This window comes from Trichosurus vulpecula, chromosome 1 (assembly GCF_011100635.1).
Source record: "Trichosurus vulpecula isolate mTriVul1 chromosome 1, mTriVul1.pri, whole genome shotgun sequence".
In the NCBI taxonomy this organism is placed as follows: Eukaryota; Metazoa; Chordata; class Mammalia; order Diprotodontia; family Phalangeridae; genus Trichosurus; species Trichosurus vulpecula.
In genome coordinates, this window is record NC_050573.1 from 380,893,663 (window position 1) to 380,912,220 (window position 18,558).

Here is an 18,558-nt window from a genome sequence, read left to right on the forward strand (position 1 = left end):
ACATTCAATGCAATAGAAGTTCTAGAAGGGATTATGAATAATTGGGTTGTTCATCCTGACTCCCCATCCCTTCATACCATGTGCATATTTTATTATTTAATTTAGCCTTCCTGTTCGTCCTTTCCTCATCTTTTATTCCCTTTCCCTTTATTTTTACTCCCCCCCATATATGCCTTAGACCTGCTGATGGCATCCAGAGGCATTGCTTCTTGGCCCGACTGGGGGCCTTCAGACCAGAAATATTGCCAACATCTGGTTTTGTAACACAGCAAGCAGGCCTGAAGTGCTGTCTTGTGTTGAGAGCTACTTGGACATTCCTGTGAGGTTGCCCGTGGCTGGGTTATCATCTTTGGATCTCAGACTGAGGAGGACAGCCTGACCTGTTGTCTTATCCCAGTTTCCCTTTTCTACTTTTGCCCATATCCTATGGCTATTGAGCACCATCCCTATGAGAGAAGGCAGAGGCTCAGGCCTGTTGGGTCTGCCTCAGCCTGTTTGTGCCGTCCCAGACCCCTGGGGTTGACCCTTCCTGATTTATACGCAGAGATTGTCTAGTCTAGGGGTGCTTCACCTGGGGTCAATGGACCAAACCGCGTGGATGGATTTCAAGGGAGTGTGGATGAGGAAGACATCACATCTTTATTTTTGCTGACCTCTAACTGAAATTTGGCATGAGCTTCAATTTTTAAAAACACTATTCTCAGAAGGGATCCAAAGGCTTTACCGGACTTCCAAAGGGATCCTTGACACAAAAAAGGTGAAGAACCCCGATCTGGTCTGTCTCCTTCATTTTATAGATGAGAAAACCCAAGACCTACAGAGGTTAAGTTGTCCAAGGTGACGTGGCAATTAATGGCAAAGCCAAGATTAAAACCCAGGTGTCCTTGTTCCCAGTTATGAGTCCACTTTCCAATTGTAGTTCAGTGACTTTAATTAATTGACAAGTGTTTTTTGAGTGACTATTGTGTACATAACCCTGAGAGGATACAATTCTTATTTTTGAGATATTGTTTCAGAATGGATTTTGTGGTGCAAGCAACAAAAGTACTCTAGGAGAAACCAGTGTCAATCCCCAAGCGTTTATTGAGTACCTACTGTGTGCCAGGCACTGTAGTTGGTCTTGAGGCCACAAAGATAAAAATAAAAATTTGAGTCTGCTGCAGATTTAATTTCTCAGTGGAAAGTCAAATATTAATTTAAGCGGGATATCTAAGACTTCGTAATTCCCCACATAGCCTAATACAGTACCCTATTTATCCACCAAAATAAGCCACTTCTCAGGCATGCAGGATTTAAAAGATACCAGTGAGCGCTCAGTGGAAATCAGGATTTGGGCCTAGGTCTTACTTTCCTTGGCCCTTTTTCCCCATTCCTGGTTACTTTGATTTTCCTTGAGACTTTCTGTCTGGCAATAAGTGGGAAATTTTTTTTTCACATGTCTATGACTGGGAAGTGCTAATGTTCTCTTAGCTAGAGAGACCAAGGTCACTGAATGAGCCAGGGGGCATTTGAAGCTCAGTAGGTCTAGGGAATGGCCAGTTTTAAAGAGGCAGTACTTGAGTGTCCGTGCCAATTTATCCTTGGCGAACATGATTTTGTCCTGTTCAGAGTGACTATTGATCCAACAGGATCAATAGGATCCAACAGGGATTCCACTTCCCAAAAATACAAATACCTAGAAAATCCAGACATTTTCTTTGATTTGGGGGAAAACTGCTGAGGAAGAAGTTGTTTAATGTAGGATTGTTGTGGCTGGAGAGGTCTCCTCTGGATTCTTGGCCCATCTTTTCCATAAAGACGACTATGCTAATGAGGAGGGAACCCTCATCACCTGTTGTCTATACGCTTATTTGGTATCTTGTGTTGACACTTGGTGCCGTTTCCCTCTAGTATTGCTTTGTTACTTCCATGCAACCTTGAGAGCAAAGTGTTGTATCATACCCTTCAGTATCATCACCAGGGCCTAGCACTACCTAACCCATGTTAAATGCAAGTCCTAATGGAACATGGAGACTCTTGACTCCTGAGTCAGGCAGAGGCAATGTTTGGCATCTCTGAAGGGAGAAAATGTACGAACAATATACTTTTAAGTTTAATTGGCATTATTAATATTTTCTCTATCACTTTCTTTTTTTCCGGATAAATCAACAAAACAAAATAAACCTTGATTTTGTTAGCCTTTGCCGATTTCTGAGGTGTAAATGCTTACACTGAAACTCTAACAGTCAGCAACTAAGAAAACTCCTGGCAGGAGAACATAGGTTCTAGTCCAGGCTCAGTTTCTTTATCTGTGAAATATGGATAATGACAACTGCCCTGCCTCTTTCACAAGATTTTTGTAAGGTAAAATGATCTACTTGTGAAAGGATTCACTGGACCATGGGATTTAGATCTTGATGGATTCTGGTGCCTTTTTATTTGGCTAACTCCCCTAATTCTACAGATAAGGAAACTGAGTCCTAGAGAAGAGAAGTTGTTTGCTTCAGGTCAGATGTTTACCAATTGATAGAATTACCCAAGACAGCTACTCAAATGCTCACTTAGCTCAAATACCATTGTAGACTCTTGGCTGCCTTTTGGGCCAGAAGAACCTCAAGGGCCTAGCAGTCTTTCTTTTTTTTTTATTATTCCTCCTAGCAGTCTTTTGCACATTTCTCTGGTAATAACTTGCATAACCCTGTAACAGTCTGCGTGGGTAATATTTTTCAACTTTTCAACCAGGAAGGAGAAATGGTCCCTAAGCCTGACTTTGTCAGCTAAGTAAGCCAGCCTATGGACCTGAGTCTGAAATGTAGACTTGTTTTTGTTAAGGGATGCATGGTCTGTCCTGCCATCTGGTGACAGCTCAGAACAACTACATCCCTTGATGCTGAGAAAGGCTCAAAGTGTGCCTTACTCATTGGTGGAACTGAGCTCAGGTTGCCATCTCACTGCCTTGCCCTCATTTCATGGCAAACTGTTCTGGGTCCCATCACCAGCTGTCTCAATTGAGGTCGACCACGTGGGAACTGTTTCTGGGTGAAAGGGAGGATGTCTTTAGAGGAGATGTGGCTGATTCTCAATAACCTTCCATTTATGATGTTGTTTTCAGCAGCTGCAGGCTATTACAAGACCCTCCTTTCACCTTCCTTTCTTTCTCTAAGAGGATGTGAGATTTAATAGAAATATGTTCCTAGATTAAGAATCAGGAGACGTGGTATAGAGCATTGAAATTTACTGTCAAAAGCTTTGGGTTGATGTCTGTGCCCTGTTATTTGCTACATTGTGTGACTTGGCACATCACTTCTTTCTGGGACTGTTTCTTCATCTATAAAACAAAAGAATTAGACTAGTGATCTCTAAGGTCTTTTAAGGAGACAGAGTAGTAAAATGGAAATCGTGTTTGACTTGGAGTCAGAGGGGACCTGAGTCCAAATCTCAACTCTTCCACTCACTTCTGTGACATTGGGCAATTTGCTAAATATTCCTTAGCTCTAAAAGAAGGAGGGGGCTGAATTAGATGCCCTGACAGGTCCCTTCCATCTCTAATTCTATGATTTTATGATTTTTCTAGCTCTAAAACCTGATAATACTGTTATTCCTAAGTCTTGGCTCTACAACAGGCTTGCAGTATAGACTTGGGTGATTCACTGTTGACCCCTCCCTCCTAGGCCTGTATGAAATGAGGAGGTAAACTTAGATCAGTGTTTCCCACCCCATGTAGATTGAAAATAAAGTATCTTAATGGTTTACTGGGTACTGTCTTTCCTCTCCCTGCCTCAACAGAAGAGATTGGAAAAGACTTGGAAGTGAGGCAAAACAGTGTGCATGGAAAAGGAACATGGACTTGGGGAACGTAGAAGAAAGTTTTTAAAGCACATCGGTTTGAAGAGGCAAAGATTTTTGGAAGTAGAAGTTTTGTGGACCAGTAAAAATTTGCCATGGACCTGTGCCATTTAACAGAAGAGTGTTTGGAAAACCCTGGACTCAATTATGTTTAACATGTTCCATCTCTAACATTCTGTGATCATTTCCTCTTTCCTTCATATGACAGTGAATAAACAAATAGTCTTGGTTTCCTAGGGCCCACACAAGGATGCTTAGAAACCCGCACCCTCCTGTCTTCACTTGAAACTAAATTTAGGTAATGATGTCCTCTCTACCACCTCCCACCTCCCTTACATTGACACCTCCTGCCTTCCCCCTGCCCCCATGTTCCATTATGTCTAGAGCCAATTAGTGCAGGACCCTGGCCTGGCCAAGGGAAAAAAAAAAAGCTAGAGCCTTAAAATAAATCAGGCAGTGACCAATCAAAGCATTTTGATAAAAATGGAAAACTGGCCCTCTATCCATAGCACCATGTTATGTTAGGCTCCTGCCCAGTGGAGGCATTGCTGTCACTAGGATGCTGCTCAAAAGGGAGGGCTAGGGGTTAGGAGCTGAGAAACTGTAACCATTAAGAACTGTGGAAGCTCAGGGGATCTTGGGAAAACTTGGTTAGGAAGGTGGGAATTTGTTTTGCTTAACTATGCCTATTTGTTAGGAGGGTTTTGTTTTTATTTATTTCAGTGGAATTAAGGAGGTGGGAAGAAGAGGGTAGATATAGGTTCCCCTCCTCCCCCTAAAAGAGGAAAGGACAGAAGAAAAGCCAGAAGGAATGACAGACAAGCAGGGCAGCTTTGAAAGTTATATGGGAAATTTATTATATATTTAAAAAAAATGGAAAGTAAGCTTGTGAGTGGAGACTGGCCATTTCACGTCTCATCTGTGATGTATGTGGAAAACATGCTCATTTTACTTAATGTGTGTTAAACTCAGAATAAAAATAAAATTAAATCAACATTAAAGAAAACTTGGCCAGGCTGACCTTGGAAGGAATAGGTAAGCAAGAGAAAGTGGATAGCACCAACTCTTGGCAGAATGGGGAAAGAAGAAATTTGTCTTTAAGGTCCCCCCCACCCAGTTCCCCTTTTCCCCGATGGCCTCTTTTCTTTTCCACCTCTCTTTCATCTATCGGCTGATTACCTCAAATTACCCATTAATAGTTTAAGGTGTAATCCCCTATAGAGACATTTTTGAAAGTTCTAAGATCCAAAGAAATGACTTTCTAATGGTGGCATTCCAGGTAAAGTGAGAGCTGGTAGGGAGAGAGATTTCTGGGTAACAGAATCTTCTGTGTTCTTCAGCTAGCTGTATTTCTAGTAGGCAAGGTCGGTTCCTTTCCTTCACTGAAGGGAATGGTCTCCCACACATGTACTCTTAACTCTTCCCATTCACAGAGTATGATTCCCCCCCCCACCCAGGTCTGCACCCCCTTCTACAGATGACCCTGCCTGTTTATATCCTTAATAGGACTGTTGCTCTTCCTTTACCAGTTCAGTTCTTTCTCCATGTGTTAACACAATGCTAGGTACTCTGGGGTATGGAATGACACATTTTTGTCAAATTTTAGGATCTGAGTTAGAATGGATCTCAAAGGTCATCAGTCCCACTCATTCCTGAACAGGAATACCCTCTACAAGAAGACAGGAGTGACAGATTCGGATTTGTACCCAGGTCTTCTCCCTGCTTTGCTACCTACTGCTGGTATGACCTGTGGCACCTCTCTGGGCATTAGCTTACCCATCTGTAAAATGAGGGCATTGGACAAGATGCTGTTAAAGGTCCCTTCTAGATTTCCATCAAATATTCTACAGCTGATCATCCAATTTGGGTGATTTCATCTGTTCCTGTGTGCTTTTGGATAGCACTTCGTGTTAAGGCTCTATTCTGCCTTTCTATAACTCCTACTCGATGCTCTCAATACCATCCTCAAAGGCCAAGCAGAACGAGTCTGATCCCACTTCCCCATGAAAGTCCTTCAGATATTTGAATTGTTACCATGTTAACCACCCTTATCCCAAACTTCTCTAAACTAAGCATACCTCATCCTTCAGCTAATCCACATGAGGCTTAATTTGGGTTTCTTATCTTGCTATTCACATTGAGCCTTGAGTCTCCTTAAAATCCTAAATTTATATCACATGAAATTATTTCTAGCTGTGCCTCTGCTCTCCCCTCATTTTGTCCTTGAGTACTTTTTAAACTCAGATGCTGAGGCGGGGAGTGCCAAGGGGGGAAGGGTTGGAGCCATATAGACAAAGGGAAAACATGTCACCTGTACCTATCACCTGAATCACTTCCTTGCTAAGACCCCCTCAGATAGAGCTGTAGCTTTTATAGAAGAGAGCTAAGTCTCTTTTTAAGGTTTTCATTTCATTAACTTTAAAAAAATTTTTCTCAATGCTTTTTTTTCCTTTAAGTTAGTCACTAGCCAAGATTCTCCTGCCGCTAATAGATTGCTCCCTTTTCTCTTATTTTTATTGGAATCTTTGGCTTTCATATCACTTTAAATTTCCTAATACATCCTTTCCCTCTCCCTCACCCAAAGAGCCATCCCTTTGATGACAGGGACTTGGTCAATGAGGACTCACTACCAGTAGCCTTGGAGCTTGGTGGGCCTACTAGACATTCTGCTCTCCATTTCTGAGAATAGGAAAGCATTCTGTAATCATTAACTGTCTGCTTAACCACTTAGAGTTGGAAGGAGCGTTGAAGGTCATCCATGCTGGCTTTGGAGGCAGGAGGCATTAATTCAGCTCAGCTGTGTACCAGGCACTGCTCTGAGCCCTGGGGATACAAAGACAGGCAGAAGACGGCCTCTGCTCTCGAGGAGCTCACAGTCCAACGAATTTGGAGTCAAAGGACCTGCGTTCTAATCCTGGCTCTGGCACTTACTACCTGTATGACCTTGAGCAAGTACTTTAGCTTTTCTAGTTCTTCGTTTCCTTGCCTACAGGTTGAGGGGGGTTGGAATAAATTGCCTCTGAGATGATCCTTTGAATGTCCCTGGCAGGAAAACAATTTGGAACTATAGTATACCCAAAAGTCATTAAACTGTATATCAGATCAGATGAGATAATATTTGTAAAGCGCTTAACACAATGCCTGGCACATAGTAGGTTCTTCATAAATGTTTATTCCCTTCTCCTATATAACCTTTGATTCATCAATATTACTATTAAGCATGTACCCCAAGGAGGTCAAAGATAGGGAATATTTACATTTCGGGAATGAGTAAACAAATTAAGCAGCGCGGTGGTATGGTAGATAGATTGCTGGACTCGTGGTTAGGATGACCTGAGTTTGGTTCCAGTCTCAGAACTTTACTAGCTCTGTGACCTTGGCTAGTCATCTAACCTCTGTCTTCCTCAGGTTCCTTATCCGTAAGATGGGGATAATGATAACCTATGAGGATCATATTGGTAAATTGATTTGTAAACCTTAAAAATCTTTATAACTGCCATTGGATAAACTATTACTATTATATGAACATAATGGAATTTAGCCACACCACGAGAAATGAGGAATGTGTTGGATTCAAAGAATAAAAATATGGACGGATGTATAGAAATCGATACAGAATGAAGTGAAACCAGGAAAATAGCTCATTTGATTACCTTAACAATGATAAGAGGAGCCAGATGTTTAGAGGCCTTTAGAACTCTAATCAAAGCAGTGACCAGCCGTGACTTCAGAAGGCTGATGATGAAGTGTGCCCCTGCCACTTCGTAGCAGAGAAGCAATGAACCAGACAGCTAGATGTGCATTGTTAGACACGGCCAGTGTGTTGATTGGTTTTCCTTGATTATTATTATATTTTTACTATTAAATGTTATTAGTATCACTGTATCAAATCTTATTTTGTTATAAAATCTTACAAATATTTGTTTTAAGGAGGGTTTTCTACTTGGAGGTTAGGTAGTAAGGGAGTTAGTGGATGGTGAAAAGATTTTTAAAGGCACACGAATAAAGTGTTTTAAAAGGTACCCAGAGGGAAGGGAAGGAGATACGGAAAGGCATCCAAGTAGAGCAATTTGTTGCTACCTAGCTAAGTTCTTATGTTTTTTTAAAATAGGTATTTGTGAATTTTAAAAGAGAAATATGTATTTAAATGTAAATTATATATTTATATCATAAGCATAATTATGTATAATATAGAAATTATACATATTTTATATGTTTATTTTTTTAATCACTGGCAGATAGACATGTATCCCTTGATTAAACACTTTCAGCAATAGGAAGTTTACTGCCTTACAGTGTAGACCATTCTATTTTATTAAAACAGTTCTAGTCATTATCTTGACACAGCTGTAGCTGTGTTGACCAATATTACGCAGGCAGGAGAGTAAAAAACACTTTGAACAGAGAGGGGAAAAGCCAGGGTGACTGATAATGTGGAGAAGGCTGCCCTTTCCTCTCATGCCATCCCCGCCTCTGTATCCTTTACCTGGAATCCTTTCCTGGGGAAGGACCCCTAGGAAGCTGGTGGTTGCTAAGTGATCTCCTGTCACCCGCAGCTGTCTGTCCATCTGCTTCCCTCCCTCATCCTCCTGTTCGCCAAGTGCTTTTAATTTCTGCTTCCAAATGCCCTTTGTACCCTAGAGTATGAGGGCCACTATGTGACAGAAAGTGCTTTTGTGATATCTGTCCCCTGAGAGACCGTGCTGAAGTCTCCCTGTGTAGATGCCATGAGCAAACTTGCAAACAGTCCATGTTTCCTCATAGTGATGGTAGATGATGGGGCTTGGGGCAGTGGGAGGAGCCATGATATAACAGACAGGATTCTGGACATAGAATCAGGAGACCTAGGAGTCCTGCCTTTAACTAGCTCTGGGACCTGTAAGTCAATTGGTTTTTCTGCACAAATTCCTCATTGGCAAAATAGGAGTAATGCCTCACCTCCTTTAGAAGAACCCAAAAAGATCCTAGACATAAACACTTTGAAAAGGATAAAGTACTTTATAAAATTTGTTGTTATATGAATGGAATAGAATATAAAAACATAGTAATGGAGAATTTTATCCCATATTCATGGGATTAGATCTAGAAGGGATTTTAGAGATCTTATGACAGGGATTTTTAACCTGGAGACCTTGAACTTGTGTGTGTGTGTGTGCTTTTAAAAATATTTTGATAACTATGTTTCAGTGTAGTTGGGGCTTCCTTGTCAATCCTGTGTACTTTACTGCATGCGTGTAAAAACATAATTCTGAGAAGGGGTCCCCAGACTACCCAAGGGGTCCGTGACACCACAAAGGTAAAGAACCCCTGTTGTAGCACAATGTCCTGGTTTTACAGGTGAGGAAACTTTCACAGAGAGATTTAACTTGTCTGGAAGTGGGTGGGTCATCTAGGTAGTAAGGAGCATCTAGGAGGCAAAATTGGGTCTCAGAGTGACTCTTCAGAGCATCTCATTCAATTCAATTTTTAAGAAGCATTAATTAAGCATCTACTATGTACAAGGCCCAGTGCTGCAGATAAAGACAAAAATGACATAGTCCCTGCCCTCAGTAAGCGTACATTTTATTGGGAGAAAACAACATGTATACAGATAAGTAATTATAAATTGTATACAAAATAAATGCAAAGTAATTTAGATACTGTGGGCAGCTAGGTGGTGCCATAGGGCATAGGGCACCAGGCCTGAAGTCAGGAAGACTCGTCTTCTGAGTTCAGATCCAGCCTCAGATGCTTGCTAGTTGCGTGACCATGGACAAGTCACTTAATCCTGTTTGCCTCAGTTTCTTCGTCTATAAAATGAACTGGACAAGGAAATGCAAACCTCTCCAATTATCTTTACCAAGAAGATCCCAAATGGTGTTACAAAGACAACAACAGAACAAAAATTTAGGTGGTGGTGGGGACCACTAACAACTAAGCAATTCAGGAGAAGTCTCCTACGGGAAGTAACGCTACATCTGAGCCTTTCAGGGAGCTAGGGCCTCCAAGAGGAAGAGCTGCTGACACAACAGGGAATCATTCAGACAGGCTAACCCCAAAGACGCTCCAGCCAAATTTGGATCCAAGCCTCTCGCCCCTAGAGAAATGTTTAGTTTTCAGGCAGGGCACCTTGGAATGGAGAAGAGTGGAAGAAGTGAAGGTGAGGAGAAGGAAGTTGTGTCAGGGGAACTGCCTAGCCCTCTGATTTAAGAGATGCCACACTGGGCTAGACTGTAGTTCCATTCAGCTACAAGATCTGTCTCTGACATGGGCACCAAAAAACATATTGGGGTAGGGGGTGAGGGTAGGAATGGTTGTCCTCCCTGGTACCAGCCTCAGAAGTTGGCCATGTACTGGAACCATCCCAAACATCTTTTAAAAAGTTGTTATGCATCTGTCATCCATAAATGTCTCTATCTCCTAGCTGTCCTTTAAAGCCCAGCTCATTTGCCACCTCTTTCATGAAGTCTTCTTGACTGCCTGTCCCACCTCCCCATGGTTGCTCCTTCCTCAGAATCTCTGTAGCATTTGCTGTCCATACCACTCATTTGACATGTGTGTCTAGGTCTTGTTTCCTCAAACTACTTAACCCTGTATATTGTAAGCCCCTAAAGGAAGGATAGGGACTGTCTTCTCTTTCTCTGTATTCCCCCCTGAGCCATGAGTGGGCACTCAGCAAGGTTGGGATAAGGATGGTGATGAGGAGGAGGAAGGAGGATGATGATAGTGGTGGTGATGGTGAGGGTAATGATGAGGGTGGTGACGATGGTGATGAGGATGGTGATAGTCTTGGTGGTCGTGGCAACCAGCAATGTGAGGAAGTTGGTTCTGGAAGATTACTCTGTGGGTTGGGGAAAAGGGGAAAAAAACATGAATGATGCCACTTGGGGCTGCCAAGCACACTTCCTTTAATCTGCCTGTGAGCAGTGCCGGATCTAAGGGTAGGCCACATGAACTACCACCCAGGGCCCAGCAGAGGAGTAGAGATGCACAGAGGAGATACTTTATAATATTACTTATTGTAAAGGGTCATATTTTGAATGCCAGCGGGTTCTACTCCCCTTGACACATGAGTATGTATCTTGTGGTCGGTCAAATCACACATGTTACAAACCCTGAAGGCCCAACACCTTATTTGGAAAACGACACACCAGGGGCACAGTTTTCAAATTGGGCACATTGAAGGGCACGGTTTCTAAACCCTGCTTGGGTAGTCGTAAGTCTATACCTTTAGCCATTGTGTCTCGCAAGATCTCTCCTCTCTCTTCTTCCTAGCACCCTTCAAAGCTCAGCTCAAGCACCACAATCTTCAAGAGACCTTTTCTGATCCCCCCATTTGTCCATGTACATCTTCTTACCATGGCTTTGTATTTATTTTGTATTTATCTTGAATTTATTTTTCTGTGAACATTTATTTCCCAGTAGAATGCAAGCCCTTTGAGTCCAATGACCTCCATTTTTGTCTTCGTAATCATAGTGTTGGTGCACAGTAGCTATTCAATAAATGTTACTGACACAGTATAATATAATGAATAGAGTGCTGGACCTGAAGTCAGGAAGACCCGAGTTCAGATCTCATCTCATATAATGAGTGACTCTGGAAAGGTGCTTAACCTTTCTTGGCCTCAGTTCCGAGATGCTCTAAGGTTTCTTCCAGCTCTAAATATGTGATATTATGATTGATTGCCCAGATTTGGCCTGTGCCTGAATGGTACATGCTTTGTGCATTCCCAGCATCCTCTGTCCTGTTAATAATTCTAAACTGTATTTCAGAGCTTGTACTGACAAGCACAGAAGAAATACAAGGACAGATTGAATGGGTGAAAAAAACCCGAAGGATTCATGGCATTGTCTGCCCACTAGAGGGCATCAGTAGACTTTCTTGAGGAGCCTTTGGTGGAGCAAGGATTTGAGAAAGAAGCCAACTATAACGGGGTGGGGGCAGGTGGCCTGGTCTGCCTGTGTGTGCTAAAATCATTCATCCAGAAATTTAAATTGCCTTTTTTATATTTAAAATTTGCAAACCCTGAAAACATTTTTTGAATTAATAATAAGAGGACAAGCCCACTTTAATGAAAAGAACCCTGAATTTGAAGTTGGAGGAGATCCCATTCCTATTACTTATTATCTGTGAACAAGTTACTTCATTTTTATAGGGCTTGTGTGGAACATGAGAGAGTTGAACTAGATGATCTCCAAGATTTCTTCTGCCTCTAAGTCTCATGTTATAAGTAGGCGCCTGTGTTCAGTCTTTTCAGTTGTGTCCTACTTCCATGCCCCATTTGGGGTTTTCTTGGCAGAGATACTGGAATGGCTTGCCATTTCCTTCTCCAGCTCATTTTACAGATGAGGAAACCAAGGCCAGCAGGGTTAAATGACTTGCCCAGGGTCACACAGCTGCTAAGTGTCTGAGGTCAGATTCTGAACTCAGGAAGATGAGCCTTCCTGACTCTGGACCTGCCACTCTATCCTATAGTTGCCCTATAACTAGGCAAACTAGGCAGCTATTCTCATTGGTAGTGTTTATGTGGGTATCAGGAAGGGTTATCTCCCACCCCCATGGCACCCTGAAATTTTACCATTAGAGAGCCATAACTTTGTTTCCTGAAACCTTCTCTTTCTCCTAGAATATGATAGCATCATATTGGGGCAGAGGAAAGGAATAAGCATTTATGTATCATCTACTGGATAGCTAGCACTCTCCCTTTGTCTTTCTCTCTCTCTTTGTCTCTCTCCCCCCCCCCCCCACATATATTTGATTTTACATATCAAATATATATAAATATAATATAAATATATAAATACTAAGCAATTTATATATATATATATATATATTATCTCATGTGATTCTCATAACAATCCTGTGAAGTAGGTGCTATTATCACCATTTTACTGGTAAAGGAGTTGTAAAATATTAAGTGCCCCATCACTTTCTCAGTGAAATAGGAACAAGTAAAGCTTTGAGGGAAGAAGACCCAAGATGGGGGATTGGGGAAGACATGGAGGAAGATCACATCTGAGCAGTAGCACCAGAGGCCTACACCTCACAATTTGGGGGAAGGCTGAGGATGGGAAAAGGTAGCTAGTAGGAGAAATTTTGGAATTAAAATTGTGATGAATGCCTTTGGAAGGGATTGGAGGCTAGCAGGTAGACTGTGCTCAGGATAGAAGGCTCAGCTTCCTGGTCAAACTACAGTTAAAATGAGACCATTTCAATGTGAATTCAGGGAAACTAGCATGAATAAGGCCGGCCTTCAGCAAAATTGTGAAATCCTTGATTTGTGGTCATTGTTCCCGATGTCCCTTTTCACCACGAGGTGGGTAAACAGATTAGTGTCCTAGCCTGACCTGTTACTCTCTGACAAACTCATTCATACTAACTATGGTGAGGGAAAAAAACACTCCCTAACAACTAGAACTTGACCAAAATGGAATTGAACTGCCTCTGGAGGGTAGTGTTTTCCTGCCCCAGTCACCAGACACCTCCAGGCAAAAGCTGGATGACTGTTAGAAAGAATTCCTATTCGGGTAGGGGATGGATTAGGTGGTCTCAGAGGTACCTTCTGACATTGAGATTCTGTGAAGATATGAAGGTTTTCATTCATTCCACAAATATTTATACAGGCCTGCTAGGTTGAAAGTACTCTTCTAGCAAACTTTCCAGGGAGTATTTGCATTTTAAAAGAGGAGCATGGGATAGGCCAGTTTCTTACAAAGGGGGAATTTTCTAAGTGCTTCTGTTGACATAAGAGAAACTCTTGTCCCTTCCCTACTTCTCTGGTCCTCTTGGTATAAGAGTGATCAGGCCTTTGTAAAAGCCAGTCTGTATGAAACTATAGCAGTGGGCTCCCCTTAGGTTCCTGGTAGTAACCATTCTCCTCTTCTTTACCATTAGTTTGTGTGTCATACAGTTAGAGAGCTGAGAGCTGGAAGGGATTTAGTGATCCTCTAGTCAGAACCTCTTATTAAACATGTAGCACCCACATCCCCCGCCCCCAGCCCCATGAAAATGTATGTGTCTTGTATGCTATCCCAAGTTTGAGGCATGTTGTGGATGTGGACCAGCATCCCCTTTAAACCTATGATGTCAAACTCAAATAGAAATAGATTCCTGCTGGCTGCATACAGGCTTAGAAAACACAAATTAACACTATCTATGTTGTATATATTTTTATTTATTTTGTTAAACATTTACCAATTACGTTTTCATCTGGACAGCACTCCAGAGTTTTGTGAGTTTTATGGGCTGCAAATTTAACACCTCTGCCTTAAACCATAGTTCATGATTCCCTATCTGGGTGTTTTCTTTTGTCAGTCAACCAGAGGAAAAATTGGTTCACAACAAAAGGCATTTTATCAAACAATATAGCAAAATAAGTAACAAGAAAGATTCTTCTCCCGCCATCCATTCTCCCACCTGCCAGTGAGAGAGGAGACCCATGCAGGAAATGCAGTTGACAAGAGGATATGCATGGCATGCCTTTCCTTTTGGATTTTCCTGATCCTAGTCACCTATGGGATTTGGAGTTAGGAAATTATGGTCAACTATTATTATAGCCCCTTCTTTAAGCTGTGTCCCTTCAGTTCTTCTCTAGAATTCTACTTAGCAAAATTGCAAAGGAACTATATTGGAGTTGGGGTCATCGAGGAGTGGGGGAGCCACCTTTCAAGCTTGGTAATGGCTCAGTGGGTCATACAAAGCAACTTGGGGTAAGGTCCCACCTTTGTTGTATTTTTATGCCAGCAATAATATCACTGGAAAAACTGAGACCCAGAGAGTTTAAGTGATTTCCTTGAATTTCACAAGTGGCAAATAGCAAATCTGAGACTACAAACCAGGTCTTCTAGAGTTAGCATTTTTTCTACATAGAAAAAGAGAACATCCGGGGTGGGGGAGAAGGAGCAAAGCAGACCCAGAGATTGGGGAAAGAGACCTGTTGTCATGAGTGTTAAGTCACTCTCCAATGTCTCTGTGGAGCTAAGAAGCCTTGAGGAAGAAACTTGATGCAGAGATGGGGAACCTGTGGCCTCAAGGCCACATGTGGCCCTCTAAGCCCTCAAGTGCAGCCCTTTGACTGAATCCAAATTTCACAGAACAAATCCCTTTAATAAAAGGATTTGTTCTGTAGAACTTGGACTCAGTCAAAAGGCCTCACCCAAGGACCTAGAAGGCCACAGGTTCCCCACCCTGGGAGGGCATGGATTCCTGCCTTCACGGAGCTAACATTTTCAGAAAGGAATATGACTCATATAAAAAGGGGAAGAGGATGGAGTTTCATGAAGTAGACTGATAAACTTGACTCTTATTACTAGGAAAATGCTAAAAATGTATTATTATAGGAATGATTTATAAGCTTTTAGAAAGGGAAGTGGTGATCACTAAACTATTCTGGCATCATCAAGAATAAGTCATTCAAAAAAAGGACAAGTCATGCCATATCAAACCTATTTCCTTTTTGTAAAAGTTACTAAATATAAGATGTATCATAGAGATAGTATATGTTGATTCTGGAAAGATGTTTGGCAGACTCTTGTTCTGTTAGACAAGATGATGGTATATGGGCTCTAATATAGTACAGTTAGTTGGTTTTAAAAGTGATTGAATGATCAGACCCAAAAAGCCATCTGTTGGTCAGTGTCAGCTTGGGGTGGGGGTGGGGGGGGAGAGAGAGAGAGAGAAAAGAAAGGAGGGAAGAAAGAAAAAAGAAAAGAAAGAAGGGAAGGAAGAAGAAGCTTATTGAGGATAAATAATGTTTGGATTTGAGGAATAAACTGGAAAAGTAAAGGGATGTGAGGAACATGGCCAGACATAGTAATTCGTATGAAAGAGAATCAGAAGTTTTGGAAGACTTCAAGTTTACGATGAATCAACAGTCTGACATGAAAGCAAATTTTAAAATTGAATACAAAATTGGTTTCTCTTAAAGAAAGGCACAGTATCCGGAATGCGGGAGGTGATAACCCTGAACTCTGCTGTGGTTGTCTGCATGTAGAATGTTGTGTTCAGCTCTAGGCAACACATTTTAGGAAGGAAATTGACAAGCCATAGAGCGTCCAGAGGAAAGTAAATAAGGTAGTGAATAGAATGACTATTACACGTGAAAGGGAAAGAGCTGTTCCTGAAGAGGGATATTGCTACGCAGTGATGGCAGTTCTGTGAAACCCTCAGAAGCCTGTAAAGAATAGCATAGGTGTTCGCTCTCCATTACTCACAGGCCAGCCAGCAGCACATAGTAGGGTGGCTTGGATGTTCAGCCAGATGCTCATTCCGACAAAAATTCTGTTGATATCTTTCGTTTTTATGTCCTCTAAATTTCACCCTGTAGCCTTCCCCAAAATCCGTTCCGTATAAAAGAGAATTTTAAAAGATTAATCAGCAAAAATGATTAATGCATTGAAAAAATCTAAAAATATTGAAATAGTCCTCCTACCTGTATAAAATAGTGAAAGAGGTAGTGCTTTCTCTCTTTCTTCTTTTGGGGGTAGTGCTTGATTTTTATAATTTTGCAACATTTTTAAAAATTGTTTTGTGGTCATTCGTTCCAGTTATATTGTTGTACTCGTACGTGTCGTTTTCTTGATACTGCTTACTTCCACTTCTCCTCAGTTCATGTAAGTCTTTCCCTGATTCTCCATATCCATCATACTTGCTTTTTCTTACAGCAGAGCAATATTCCATTATATTCATGTACCACAATTTGTTTAACTATTCCCTGATCGATGGGCATCTACTTTGTTTCCTGTTCTTTGCTACCACCAAAAAATCTGTTCTACTCTTTATTTTTCATTATCTTGTTTTACATTGAGTTTCATTTTGTTAGCCTGCCTCAGGTCCACTTTGGAGACAGTGAGTGTACAAATTCTGAATTAAGAAATGGCAGAAAATTTAAGCAGCACTATGGCACCGGGCTAAGGGGAGAGATTGTTGGCTGAGGGATGTTTCCCAGCATCCCTCTTTGTATCACATATGTTACCTTCTACTCTGCCTCTCCATGTGACTGACCCTCACTCTGAACCTGGGAGCTTTGTCTGGGCATGAGTACACCTGAAGGCTTCCATAACGTGTGACCCTATGTGATAGCTTCTGCTGGAAAATATTCCGACTTCCCCATCCTGAAGTGTCTTATTGCTTGAGGTGATTATGCCCAAGGACTCTGGCTGATCACTCTGATACTCTAAGAGGCCAAGAAACATGGAGTGCCTGAGGTTAGGTGCTTCATTCAGCTTCTTGTGCCTAGACAATAAAATTGGTTGCCCACTTTCTAAATAGTGCAGATGTGGAAAGCTCCCTTTAGAACCTGGGGAAGAAATAAGCAAGTAACTGTAAGTATGAAAGAACAGTTTCAATTGTACATAATAAATAGCTCCCTCTATTTTCTGAAGCACCTCACATTGCAGGTCTAAGCTCTTTACTAAATTGTAAGAAAGCTCTATATGGGCAGCAATCAGACCCTATTTATAATAATAATACTTCATATTTACATAGCACTTTATGGTTAAAAAAGAGCCTTCCTCCTAACCACACTCTGAGTTAATCTAAATAATATTTTCCCATTTTTCAGATGAATAAACTAAGGCTAAAGAGACATTAAGACTGCTTTGCCATTTCATATTATTCCTGGTCACACATTCTCCATTCCAGCCAAATTAGCCTGATTGATATTCCCTAAATTTACAGTTGCATCTCCCACTTTCAGGCCTGGAATATACTCCTGCCCCACTTGTGTTTCTCAGAATTCTTAGCTTCCCTGCAAGTCTCAACCTCCTACGGGAAATCTTTTCTGATTCCCCTACTTCTTAGTGCTTTCTCTCTCATTAAATTATGATTCATTTACCTGTCTTTTAAAATGTTTATCTCTACCCACCCCCCACAATCCATCCCCAGTTCAGTAGAAGTATCTTGTAATAGAGGACAATTTTTCATTTTGTCTTCATATTCCTAGCATTGCATACAATAGGTGCTTGCTAAATGCTTATTGGACTAAACTGAGTTGACTAGTCAAAGAATAAGTGGATTGGAAGTGAAGTGTCCTGACTCCTAAATTCACAATTCTTCTCATCTCTCCCCAGTGCCTGGCTCATTATCTTATACATAGTAGGTCTTAATAAACATTTATAGAATAAATTAGACAAACACTGTGATCTCATGGGGGAAATGGTGAGTCAAATCCTGGGTCACGATTTCTGGGCCTTGTTTTCTCCTCCTGTCTAATGAAGGGTTTGGACTAGATGACCTCAATGACCCTAAGAATGAATGACTGTGACTACAGATGGAATCTGGCAACATTGCCTACTTTCCAGCAGGGGGCAGTAGTGCCCCTTTGAGAATGAGCTGTTAGCAAAGAAAAAGACTGAATTGGAGGTAGAGTAATGAGGCGGCGCCCAGGCAGCAAGGATCAGGTAAAGGGGGTACACTAGAGATCTCACAGTCCTACCCAGCTGTACTCACCTCCAGGAAGCAGTAGTGGCACGTCCTTGATACGCATGATCAGGTAAGTATTCCTGTTACCTGGGCTTGCCAAGACTTCTGGAAACTTCCAGTGCGATCCTCACGGCCAGATATTTCTATACATTCATGCACACGCGCCCACACACGCACACGCGCACACACACACACACACACACACACACACACATGCATGTATAAAAATCTCTGAAAGTGAGGGTGTAGGTATATATACACAACATATATACATATACATACATATATTTCTATGTGTGTGTATATACATACATATATTTATATACACATGT

The 18,558-nt window shown here is 41.5% G+C and overlaps 1 protein-coding gene across 5 annotated transcripts in view; it reads left to right on the plus strand.

The window, feature by feature from the left end:
* Positions 1-18,558, plus strand: part of CTIF (cap binding complex dependent translation initiation factor) — a 495,423-nt gene that overhangs the window by 184,179 nt on the left and 292,686 nt on the right. The window lies entirely within an intron of this gene.